Source organism: Odocoileus virginianus, chromosome 2 (assembly GCF_023699985.2).
Source record: "Odocoileus virginianus isolate 20LAN1187 ecotype Illinois chromosome 2, Ovbor_1.2, whole genome shotgun sequence".
Lineage (NCBI taxonomy): Eukaryota > Metazoa > Chordata > Mammalia > Artiodactyla > Cervidae > Odocoileus > Odocoileus virginianus.
In genome coordinates, this window is record NC_069675.1 from 72,198,736 (window position 1) to 72,209,881 (window position 11,146).

Genomic DNA, 11,146 nt, shown 5'->3' on the forward strand with positions numbered 1-11,146 from the left:
AAATATTTCTCATTTTCAGCCCAGGGTTCCTTTACAAAGCAATCTGTCTTGTGCTTTTAAAGAAGTAATTCAATTTACAAAAATTTGATTTGCATGCAACTTTTTAGAAACATTTATCATGTAAAGTGAGACATCATCTGACTAAATTAGAGAATTTACCAATATGTTTTGGCTTACGATGAATATCACTTCCTCCAAGGTTGTGAATATTGGCAAATTGAATATCACATCTCCCCTTCTCAGGCAGAGACTATCCAAGTCCAGTTTTGAAGCATCTGGTCTGAGAATTAGTAGTCATGATGGGAATACTTGTATTTATGCTCTAGCTTTGTCAATAAATTACTCATATCTCAGGAAGGAGAACCTCACGAGGTCTCAGTTTTCTCATCTGGAAAATGAGATTGTTGGAGTTGATGGTCCCTTCTCGCTTCAGGGTTCATTGATAGCGCTCATTGCCAAAAGAACTGATCTGAAATCACAGAGAACAAGAGCTGGCATACTGTGAACGGATAATAAATACTTAATCAATGGATAAATAAAGTTTTGATCTTCAGTTCTTTCCAAGCTGATCCTGAAAATTCCAAAGTTTAAGATAAAATCAGTTCAGAAAACCCTATTCCTTAACCTTCACTGACTTGACTTCTCCTTAGGGGCTTTCTGCATCTTTAAGTCTGGTGAGAGAAAGATATCAGCTCTGTAGAAGCACTGGGATTCACATTTCAAGTTATGAGATGGCAGTTGATGGCTGCAAGTACATAGAGACACAGAGATGCAGCGGTCCCCTCTTCTCGCCTTTCGCAGTTTCCCCGCACAGCCTGGCACCTGCGTTGGCATTTGCTGTCTGAGTCTGGCTACCGACCAGAGTCCCACCCTCGCATAGACCTCAGGTATCTGGGCCTCCCTCCCCAGCTGTGAATCATCAGAGGTGCTGAGTCTTCTCCCGCTTTGAGTTACTGGCAGAGGTGTTGTTTCTTCCTAAAAGTGGAGGGAGAGAGTTGCTAAGAAACACATTAGCATGCTGACGACACAACAATCTCCGAGAGCTTGGGCCTCCAACGTTTGACTCTAATCAGGAAATCATCTTTAGAAGGATTTGTCGGTGTAAGAAAACAAGCTCCCGAACTAAATTAGGATCTGGATTATTTTTTCCTCCTCTCCCAATCTGCCTCACACGGCAGATTGGTGAGCCCTGGCGGTTCTGTGCGTGGCGAATTTGTTTCTGTTGCGCATTTTAATTCAGAGCTCCGGAAGGTGAAGGTGTCTGGGTTTCTAAGGACTGTGTTTTTTGGAGCAGCTCCCTTGGAGGTGTGGGGCTCGCCTCTCCTTTCCTCAAACCAGTTGGCTTTCTTGGCAAGGCGGCCCAGGTTTCAAGATTCTTTAATCTGATTGTCTTTTTCTTTTTTTTTCCCCCTGCCAGTAATGAATGCACCGCGTGTCTCTGGGAAATTAAGGTAATCCATTATACTGTTGTCTTCCTATCTCTGCAGCACGGATAATAGTATTTAACCCACCTTTGCAATATACTGAGTGGCCTGTCAGGGTCTCTTCTTTAGAAGGACAACTTGAAAACATTTTAATAAATGCTCCTTAACTATATGCTTTAAAAATACATGGGGCCAAATGGCAAACAACTCAGTAATAACTAGTTCAGCAATGCAGACTGGCCATTTATCACTCTCTCTGCAATTTCCACTTCTCTCCTCTTTCTCTTTCCACATCCTTCCATTTCTCCAGGGACATTCTGTCTCTCTTTGGGGTTAGAATCTGGGAAGAACATAGAGGTTTGGTAGTTATGGTCCCTGCTGCCCATGAAAATCCAACTGCTTCTTCAGTTGGGAAAGCAGTTGAGTTTCATATTCTGTGAGGCTCCCAGTGAACTCTGTGCTGAAGGACAGAAGTGGGTGCCCCACTTGGTGATGTTGCAGAAAGATTGGGTATACCTGGATGCAGGTCCTCTGTTACATGCCTGTGGTTTCATTTCCAATGCAGGTAATGACCTAATCTAATAACACTTGTCATGTCGTGTGTGTGTCAAGCAGACATTCCATGGGTGGAGAAGTGCCCATCAGACTGCAGTGTGAGCCTATTTTAGGGATCAGAAGAAAACATCAAGGACTGAATCCTTATGTGTTTGCAGGGCTGGCCCCTTGAAGGAACATGGCAGTTAGTTGTCCCAGAGGGGAGAAGACTCTTGAGAGTCCCTTGGACTGCAAGGAGATCCAACCAGTCAATCCTAAAGGAAATCAGTCCTGAATATTCATTGGAAGCACTGATGCTGAAGCTGAAACTCCAATCCTTTGGCCACCTGATGTGAAGAAACTGACTCATTTGAAAAAACCCTGATGCTGGGAAAGATTGAAGGCGGGAGGAGAAGCGGGTGACAGAGTATGAGATGATTGGATGGCGTCACTGACGCAATGGACATGAGTTTGAGTAGGTTCCGGGAGTTGGTGATGGCCAGGGAGGCAGGGCATGGCAGTCCATGGGGTCGCAAAGAGTCGGACATGACTGAGCAACTGAACTGAACTGTGCCTTCTGAACTCTGATGTGCATTCAGAGTGCCTAATAGTCAACCATTAGAGTATATTCCTTTGCGGTTCAGGGCTCTATGGGAATTTTCAGAAACATGGTGGTGTTGGCTTGAGAAGACTATTCCTCACATGTTTCTGTGGATCCTGCATGCTTCTCTTGATTGAAGAGCTCTGTGTTGATAAACACCCTCAATCCTCCTGAGCCAGAGACTTCCTGGACAAAAAGACCTTATCTATAAGAAGACTCCAGGATCAAATGAGCATCTGGGTTAATCTTAATGTCCTGGTTTCTCCACCTTGTAAGAGACATAGTTTAGACATGGTTTAGATGAGTTGGCAAAAGATGGGTTTAGATGAATTCTCTGTGAAAAAGTGTAATGTAGGAGTCACATGGGCAAGATCATCCAACAGAGCAAGCCTGACCTTCCCAGGAAACATGATCCTTGTTTTCTTATGCTCTGAGCTCCCGGAATACATGCTCTGGAGAATCCACGAGCCACTAAATTCTATAACTTACCTACCCATCTGGTCAGTGAGGACTTCCCTTATCTGCGTGGTGAGATTGGGATCTTGAATCTCTCAATTGTGGATTGTGTGTGTGTGTGTGTGTGTACTTAAGGAACAGAAACCCTGCTCCCCCAACCTCACCAAATGTTATTGGGTTGGCCAAAAAGTTCATTCAGTTTAGCTTATGAATGATCCTGAGTGAACTTTTTGGCCAACCTAATATCCTCTATGGAACCCCCAAATATTAAGCAGATACAAGTGGGCATGGATGTGAGGGAGTAGAATTCTCCTTGTCTGTACATCTCCCACGTGGAGCCCTCCCCTCCTTGGCTTCCAAGCACTTCTGTGGAATTCCAGGACTAAATCACCAAGCATGTTGACAGAAAAGGTGCCTGAAGTTCCAGAGAAGTTGCAGTTTCCACCTGGCACATAGGAAATGTCCAGGAAATACATCAGATTCACTAAAATTCTAGCTGAGAGATGGAAGAGTTAAACTAAAGCAGCCAGAGAGGCACTGTGGTCATGCGATTATGCCCTCCATGGACAGGAAAATGACTTTCACTGTCCCTTCATTTTTTCCTGCTTTTAGGAGCCCCTTGCTTCCTTCTGGGTCCTCACTGCTATTTACACAGTGCGACTGGGGTTGGGATGAGCCCACAGGAAGGGGTGTTCCTTCTGTGCTAGTGCAAGGATGGATGTGGCATTGATCTATCTGCAATTCTAAGCTCAATGTGTTTCCCTTAAATTTTTAGAAAAACCAAAGGTACTTTGCAAATGCAATAGAGCTTCCAATTAGGCGTTTAAGCTCCCCATTTCTATTTCCCTAATGACTTGACTTGCTCTCTTGCTTTATGAAATGAAAATAGCTTTATTTGGGCATGAGGATGCAGCTGATTGCATGCTTAATATGCTTTTTGCAACCAGTTCCTGCCTGTGTCTGGCATGTGCAATGGGCAGAATAATACATTTGCATGGTTATTTCTCCTAAGTATACTGGACCATTTGTTCCAGTCCCGTACCTGTGCTAACCGAAGGTGATACAGTCTGGGTACAAGTGCCTGGGAGGCTGGTGTTTACTCCTCCAGAAGGAAAAGTGTCCTTGAAGGGCAGACACTGGCCCCAGAGCTCTGTGTGTGTGGGAGGGGATGGATAGGTGGAATTATCAAGTGTTGAGGGATGGAAAGCAGAGAGGGGCCTGGTGTAAATCCTGTAAAAGAGTTGGATCAGAGATATGGAGGCCAAAGAAAAAGCCCGGGAATGACATCAGCTAAGTTGTGAGAAGGAAAGAGCAAGAATGAAGAATCCAGTTCTGCGAAGGTATAGGGTTAAGGGCTAAATAATTCTTTCTTCACTGGGGAAATAGAACTGAAAATAAAATATATATCCACTTCCAAATTTATCTGACTACTGGGCAGAGTTAGACCCCCCCCCAGCTTGTAGAAAGCCAAAGGTCATCTTGTCTTTGGCTTTCTGGGTTTCAGCAAACATTGAATCAACTACGGCCCTGAGTGTTGTTCAGGTATTTGCGCGGCACTTTGGAAAACAACTTCAGGAGCTGTCGGGGTTCTCCTCTCTGCCCAAGTCTTGCCCTTTCTTTGAGATGTCCCCAAGCACAGAAGGCTTCTGAGGCTGTTTTGGCTTGTGCTCTGTGTTGCTGTCATTGTTCTCAACCTGTGTGGAGGCCCTGTGCACCCAAGGTCTTGTGCTCTTCTTCCCTGGCCCCCAAGGTGAACAGCTGGGCAGAGGCCATTGTTCTCAGAAGGCTTGTCAATTTACAGGCAGGAAGTGAAAGTGTGGTTTAGGAAAGCCGGAGCTAGTGCAGCCCTTTTCTGTCTTTCGTCTGGTAGCAGCAAGCTGAGAATGCCCTGTTGCGACTGCCTGGGAACCAGTAAGTTTTTCACATGACTTTTTTTTTTTTTTTGATGCGGACCATTTTAAAAATCTTTCCTGAATTTGTTACAATATTGCTTCTCTTTTATGTTTTGGTTTTTTGGCCATAAGACATGCGGGATCTTAGCTCCCCGATCAGGGATCAACCCCCCCCCACCCCCCACCCCTGCATTAGAAGGCAAAATCTTAATCACTGGACTGCCAGGAAAATCCCTTCAGATGGCTTTTTAAATGCAGAGCGCTCCATGAAGACCACAGCAAGGCTCTACTGTCTGGGGTGCTCTGTCGAGTAGAGAGTCATCTGTCTCCGTGTGGTCTGTGGCTGCCCTTGGCTTTCTTGTCTAACCCTTGATTAGACCCGAGATTATAGAGGGACCTGGCCATTGCCATGAGGCAGCCGTGGCTGAAAAATAGAGAAAGGGAAGGCGATCTCACATGGCTTCTTCTTATTTCAGGGAACACTCTGGGCCTCCCTTAAAGCACATCTCCTGCTCAGCAGTGTTGGCTGGCCCTTGATGGGAAGGCTTGCTTTCCAAGTCTGAAGGAGACCCTGAGGTCATTGCGTCCATTCCCCTGCCTTCAGGCAGGATTAGAGATAAGCTGCCCTGCCAGAGGATAATCTCTTCTACTTGTAAAAGCTTCCAGAGCAGGCCCCAGTCTCTCCCCAGACCATTCATTGCAACTTTTAACAACCTTCACCATCAGGAAATTCTTCCCCTTAGCTATCCTAAATCCCTTATGCTGGGGATTAAGTTTCTCTCCTTATTCTATCCTCAGTAGCCACTGCCAAGACTCAGCCTGCACTGCCTAAGAACTCTTCTGATACCTGAAGATTGTATTAAATCCCGCCTGCCTGTCTTCCCCCAGTGAATAATCCCAGCTTCTTTTCCTCCCAGGCCCTGCTGCCCGGTCTTCTTATCACCTCTGAGGCTGCCCTCTGATCCCTTGCTAAGTGCCAGGCTCCCTGGAGAAGGGCCCAGAATGAGGACTTGGAGTCTAGTAAGTTCTGACCCATCTTACTTCCAATGAGTCTTTCTTGAACTCGTGACACGGATGTTACCTTCTTGTTCACGTACCCCAGTGGGGCTTGCATGCTGGTGATGGTCTCACTAAAGGGTTTATAGTCACCTTTCAGCCTACTAGTGTACCAGATCATTTTTCTCTACTCCCTTGGATGTTAAGGGCAAAATATATCACACCTGGGCTTCCCCGGTAGCTCAGCAGTAAAGAATCTGCCTGCAGGGTACACGGGTTCGATCTCTGAGTCAGGAAGATCCCCTGGAGGAGGGCAAGGCAACCTACTCCAGCATTCTTGCCTGGAGAATCCCCATGGAAAGGAGAGTCTTGTGGGCTACCGTCCACAGGGTCACAAAGAGTTGGGCATGACTGAAGTGACAGCATGCACACATGCATATCATGTTCAATACGGGCATCATTGTATCATTTTACTTGCACCAAAACTGACCACTACTGGAAGCAAGGAGAAAGGAGAATGCAGATGATTCTCAGTGCCTGTGGCTCTTCTGGTGGAAATAAGTAGCCCTGTATCTGCAGAGATGGCCACTGGTTGGATGCGGGTCCTCACACCAATCTGATGATGACCAGCTCTCTCGGTCTGATTGCATTCCTTCCTCTCCTTTTCTGTGTTCACCCTGACCTCTGTTACCTTTTCACAGGTGCCAGGACCTCCCACTGTGTTCCTGGGGCCTGATCTCCCCCACCCCCGCACACAGCATGCTTCACCCTACAACTGCCCCTCCCCAGGCCATCCCCTATTTCCTATTTGCAGCATGTCTCAAAGCTATGGTTTTTCCAGTAGTCGTGTATCAATGTGAGAGCTGGATTATAAAGAAAGCTGAGTGCCAAAGAACTGATGCTTTTGAACTACGGTGTTGGAGAAGACTCTTGAGAGTCCCTTGGACTGCAAGGAGATCCAACCAGTCCATCCTAAAGGAGATCAGTCCTGAATATTCACTGGAAGGACTGATTCTGAAGCTGAAACTCCAATCCTTTGGCCACCTGATTCGAAGAACTGACTCATTGGAAAAGACCCTGATGCTGGGAAAGATTGAAGGCAGGAGGAGAAGGGGACAACAGAGGATGAGATCGTTGGATGGCATCACCAACTCAATGAACATGAGTTTGAGTAAGCTCCAGGAGTTGGTGATGAACAGGGAAGCCTGGTGTGCTGTAGTTCATGGGGTCACAGAGTTGGACACAACTGAGCAACTGAACTGAACTGAAGGTGGTCCCAGGGGTCTGCACAGCCTAAACATGCTCCCTCTGCACTGGGTGGAAACAAAGGTGGGTGAGACAGCCGCCTTCCTCAAGGAGAGTGAAGGGGAGACAGGACCTGAGACACAGTTGTGGTGAACTGCAACCAGCACGCAGGGCTTGACCTGCTGTGTATCCACAATAGGAGAGAAGGGGTCAACAACAACCCTCAAAAAAGGGTCTAGTGAAGTAGGAAGGTGCTCAGTGCACAGGATGTCAGACTGGGGCAGAGAAGGCATCCTGGGGGAGAGGGGGGTTGGAGGTGAGCTGGGTAAGGAACAGGCCAAGTAGGAAACACTCGATTGGCTCCTGGCTTCTGCCTTGCTCCCCGCCACTCCAGTTCTTTCAGTTCTTTGCATCTCTACTTTCCAAGAGGGCTTCTCTGATGGCACAGATGGTTAAGAATCTGCCTGCAGTATAAGAGACCTGGGTTCAATCCCTGGGTCGGGAAGATACCCCTGAAAAGGGAACAGCTACTCACTCTAGTATTCTGACCTGGAGAAACCCGTGGACAGAGGGGCCTGGCGGCTACAGTCCATGGGGTCACAAAGAGTTGGACATGACAGAGTGACTAACACTATCCAGGAGAGAGAATCTTCTTCCTTTCAGTCTACTAGTAAATGAAAAACAAATTAATGAGCATCTACTACATATAGTGGCACATTGGTGGCCATGACTTGGTTCAGGGGTGTGGGATTCTGATTTACTTGTCCCTGGGCTGGAGGAACAGGACCAGGATTGGTCAGGGCTCCTGGGCCCTGGGTACCTCTAAGTTCTGAGCAATGCTGTTGCTTTCCCACATTGTGCTGTGCAGTATTTTCACTGTCTTCATTGTTCTCTGTGTGGTTAGAAGACCTGTCCTAGGCCATAGCATGCAGAGATAAAGCAGGCAAGGTCCTGCTCAAGTGAGGCAGGGTAGGCAAGATTCTAAGTTAGTTCCCAAATTCCTGTGCCCTGGTATTCCTGCCCTGTGGAATACTCTCCCCTGGAGTGTGGGTGTGGACCATGAATGTGATGGGGCTGTCATTCCCTGGACTAGGTTATGTTACAGGACAGAGTTGATGGTCACTTGCCTCAGTCAGTGAGCCCTTCATGGGGACTGGGCTTTTCCTGATGGGAGAGATCTGTAGCATGAGGGGGTTTCAATGTGAGGAAGACTGTTTCTGGCTTTGAAGTTGGAGGGGCCCAGGGCAAGGAATGTGGGCAGCCTTCAGGAGCTCAGGGCTTGGCTTGTGGCCAGCAAGGAAATGGAACCTGTAAGCCTACAACTGAAGAACCTGAATCCTGACACAACCACACAAGCCTGGAAAAGGACCCCAAGCTCTCAGTGAGAACACAGCCTGGCGGACACCTCTATTTTAGCCTTGGGAGACCCTGGGCAGAGAACTCAGTCCGTCTGTGCCTAGACTTTAGACCTACAGGGCTGTGAGCTAATACATGGTGGCGGGGAATGATTTAAGCTTTTAAGACTATGGTAATTTTTAGAAGACGAACATGCAGCAGTAGAAGATGAATAGATGGGGGAATACAGAAAAATCTGTCCAGGAAAATATTCTAATAGTGGTAAATGTTTTCCTATGACAAAGCTAGATAGCATATTAAAAAGCAGAGACATCACTTTGCTGACAAAAGTCCCGTATAGACAGTTCAGCTCAATCACTTAGTTGTGTCCGACTCTTTGCAACCCCATGGACTGTAGCACACCAGGCTTCCCTGTCCATCACCAACTCCCAGAGCTTACTCAAACTCATGTCCATCGAGTTGGTGGGTGATGCCATCCAACCATTTCATCCTCTGTCATCCTCTTCTCCTCCCGCCTTCAATCTTTCCCCAGCATTAGGGTCTTTTCAAATGAGTCAGTTCTTCGCTTCAGTATACACATCTTTGCTCTGTATAGTCAAAGCTATGGTTTTTCCAGTAGTCATGTATGGATGTGAAAGTTGGACCATAAAGAAAGCTGACCGCCAAAGAATTGATGGTTTTGAAATGTGGTGTTGGAGAAGACTCTTGAGAGTCCTTTGGACTGCAGGGAGATCAAACCAGTCAATCCTAAAGGAAATCAATCCTGAATATTCATTGGAAGGACTGATGCTGAAGCTGAGGGCCACCTGATGTGAAGGTCTGACTCATTGGAACTCTAGGAAAGATTGAGGCACAAGGAGAAGGGAGTGACAGAGGATGAGTTTGTTGGATGGCATTGCCAACTCAATGAACTTGAATTTGAGCAAACTCCAGGAGACAGTGGAGGACAGAGGAGCTTAGCGTGCTGCACTCCATGGGGTCTCAAAGAGTTGGACACAACTTAGCGACTAAACAACAAAGATTGTGCAGAAGAATAACCCCTAGATGTATAATGGAGAGGGGACCCTGTCGTTACTTTGGGAGGGGTAGTCAAGGGAGCATCTGTTCTCTGAGGTGGTATTTAAGGTGAATGTCATTGAGGACCCAGTTTGCTAGAGATCCGTGGCCTGAGCAGCTCTGGAGGAGGGAATAGCTAGATAGAGGTCTTGTGGCTTCAATAAGCCTGGTGTTTTCAGGTGCAGCAAAAAGCAGGTTCTTGTGGCTGGACGCAGTCTACAGGGAGAGATAACCAAATCATACAGGGCTTTCCATGGCTGAACATGGAATTTGGATTTTATTTTCAACATGAGGGAAGCCACAGAGGATGTTAAGCAGTGAGCGACACATCTGCACAGTCTGATTTAATGTTCATAAAAGCTCACTCCAGATCCTGGCTGGAGCTTGGATTTCCCTGGAAGCCGGGGTGGGTGTGTTGGTTCAGGGAGGCTGTAAGCAGGACTCTGCATTGTCCCAGCGAGCACGCTGAGACCTGGGGCCAGGAGTGCGGAGGAGATACGAGAGGTGTCGATTGGGCTTTTTCTCTTTCCTTTCCCCTTCCCTTCCTTCCTTCTCATTTTCTGTTTTTTTCTTTTTCTTTTTTTTTAGACCCATTCCTGTTCTTCTCCCTTCTCTCTTGATAAATGTGCACACCCTTCTCTAGCTCTGGCCCCACGGGACCAGAATGCTGGGGACCAAGCACATGGGATGCGTGTCTGGAATCTGGGTAAACAGAAGGCAGAGGAGTGGGAGCTGTCCCTAGGGCCCACCTCCTCAGCCTGGAACCATCCCCGCTCTAAGACTGGTGTCTGTCTGTGTTCGTCACCCCAGGCGAGACCAGTACCTGGGCGTGGTGAGTCCTGGTCCTGCATTGTTGACAGTTAGCCTGTTGTACCCAGTTCATCCCTCCCTTAGAGGCACTTGAGTGTGGAAAACATACTTTCTGTCTCTGCGCTGCTGGCGCCCACCCCATTCCACCTATACGTGGCAGGTACTTGGTGAAGGCTTGGTGACAGGTGATAGGAATTTGGTTCTCAAACTAGTGTTGATGGAACTGACTCTAGACAGAAACTACCATGTGTCATTGTGGTCATTCATTTATCCCATCATTTATCCCATACATATTTATTAAGTGACTACTGTATGCCCTGCCTGGGACTAGGGGCTGTGGATACTGTATCAAACAGACTGAGAATAACTTTTATGTAAGGAACTTATTCTTAAAGGGGAGATAGTTGTTTTGTCTTTTTTTTTTTAAGTATAAAAATAGTAAATTAAAAACAAAATGGAGGTAAGTGCTATGAAGGAAATAAACAAGAAAACTAAATGCTTGAGCCTGGAGACTCCCAGAAGGACTAAGTCCAGGTTCTGAAGGTATAATTTAATGAACGAACAAATGCGTGAATCAATAATTTCCCTGCCCCTGGATTTGCTATATTCTGCTCAATTTCTCTTCTCTGAGTCTGTTTCTCCTGGGAAAAGATCTGTGAAGGAGGGCATATATTCAGGAAAAGGTTTAAAGGGAGAGTGGCAAGCTCCAGTCTACTTCTTAGGGTGATGGCTGCAGTAGGTAGGGTAGGTGGGCCATGTGAAAGTCAGAGGCTCTT

At 46.9% G+C, this 11,146-nt stretch overlaps 1 long non-coding RNA gene across 1 annotated transcript; it reads left to right on the forward strand.

Annotated features, from left to right (window-relative positions):
* Window positions 1–989: 989 nt before the first annotated feature.
* Window positions 990–7,351, forward strand: LOC110148620 (uncharacterized). Its single transcript, XR_011482192.1, has 3 exons — window positions 990–1,305; window positions 1,418–1,451; window positions 5,825–7,351. It is a non-coding gene; the product is annotated as an uncharacterized lncRNA (long non-coding RNA).
* Window positions 7,352–11,146: the final 3,795 nt, after the last annotated feature.